We start from the raw sequence: 1,904 nt of genomic DNA, 5'->3' as shown, positions 1-1,904 counted from the left end.
ATATTTCCTCATTATTAAATTTGTTCATATAATAGTTGATAACTTTTTTTGCAAGAATACCTTTTCAAATCAATCCTTGAGAAGTTCATTCAAGCCAACCAACTGATGTATGAGGGAAAGCCAATCACCATCCCAGTAGAATTATATGGACTTGTGGATTAAGGCAGCTGGTGGCGTACATAAGGGAAGAGTTTACGGCCTTGGATCGGAGTTTAGTTCTAGTCGTCGGTCTTTTGGATCTGGTGGCTCTTCTTCCTCAAGGTGCTTGATCAATCAGGATGAGTTTGAGCTATTGAATAGAAGAATAGCAGAGATCACTGAGTTGTATGCACAGGAAAGGGTTGCGAAGGAGGAGGCAAAGTGAAGGGAGGAAGAAGATAGGCGGAGGGAGAAAGAGGAGAAGCGGATGGAGGAAGAAATGAGGCGAAAAGATGCTACATTTGCACGTGTCACTGGTGACGTTGAAAGCCTCAAGGCCCAGCTAAATTCCCTCTTAGCATCTGGTGCATTTCCTCTACCACGTTATCCATCGCGCTCTAACAAGACTAAGGAGTAGTTTCTTTTATTAATTTGATTCTGGGTGGGACTATAATGGTGGATATTATGTATCAATTGGATAAGATTGAAAGCTAAATTTCTTATTTGAATGTTTAGTTGCATTATTGGTTTCTAGTATTTTCAGTTTTGGTTGGTTGTTAATTAATGAAATAGATCGGAAGATGCTGAATTTTGTGTGTGAATGTTTAATTCTATTAAGGTTGTTGGTTTTTTTTTTTTGGCAGGTGGTGCAGTATAAAAAGCAGCATTGTGCACAAAAATAATTTTAGATATCCCACGGAATTCCCACTGAGTCCGTGGGAAGGTTCGTCACTTTAGTTACAGAACTTGCATATTTCCCAGTGATATCGGTGGGAAATTTCATACTTTTTTCAGAATTTGCACTTATCCCACTGAAATCGATGGGAAAGTTCATACATTTATTTTCAAAATTTACATGTTTTCCACTGATATTGGTGGAAAAGTTCATACTTTATTTTCAGATCACCCATGCATTTTTCCCGTCACTTAATAATATTTACCACTGATTGTTTTTCACCAATTTCCCACTGATTTTGCCGTGGGAAAATCATGTGTTTCTAGTAGTGAAAAGAAAATCCAACAGGTTTTGGAAAAGGGTTTTAACCCTTAAAACTTGTGCTGTAAATATATAAGATTTTCCATCTAGAGGAAGGAGAACAAGGTGGCCGAAAATTTCAGCCTATTTTCCTACAAATTTCGCCCACACAAAATTGTAATTTTCGGATATTATTTGGGTAACACAGTAGAAGACCGTGGAACGTTCGCGAATCCTTATTATGCTGATGGTGGAGATTTCATTGAGTGCTGTGTAATCGGAGGCTCACATAATAGAGGAGCTTTGTTCACGCTTAAAGAGGTAACCGTGAAATCCCGTTTATACGAGTTGTCTAGATTACATGTGATTTTGATACTGAAATTACTTCCGCTCTTATAATAATCCATCAAATTCAACTCCCACCTATTGTGTAAAAAGACTTTTAAAGCCGATCGAGGATAATATAATTTTCAAAATTCTTGGTGTGGTCTCTAATTTGTTTTTTCTAGCAGAATAAGTTTTTGAGACCTATTCCTACCAAGTTTTTGCATAGGAAAATGCCACGTTTCCCTAGAGTGAAGTGCATGATTTTTGTGGATATTCTTGAAAATAGATTTTAATTACATATACCCAATAATTGACCCTTTCTCTAGTTTTTGTATAATTATTTCTGACGTTTGCAAAAAGAACAATCCTGAATCTGATATTGTCCACAACTTTTAGAATTGGGTAGTTTGCGAGTTGCTACAAAATTGTCCAAAATTGGCTATAATATTGAAAGCTTATGATT

Source organism: Nicotiana attenuata, unplaced genomic scaffold, assembly GCF_001879085.1.
Source record: "Nicotiana attenuata strain UT unplaced genomic scaffold, NIATTr2, whole genome shotgun sequence".
Classification (NCBI taxonomy): Eukaryota; Viridiplantae; Streptophyta; class Magnoliopsida; order Solanales; family Solanaceae; genus Nicotiana; species Nicotiana attenuata.
This window is presented reverse-complemented; position numbering follows the sequence as displayed.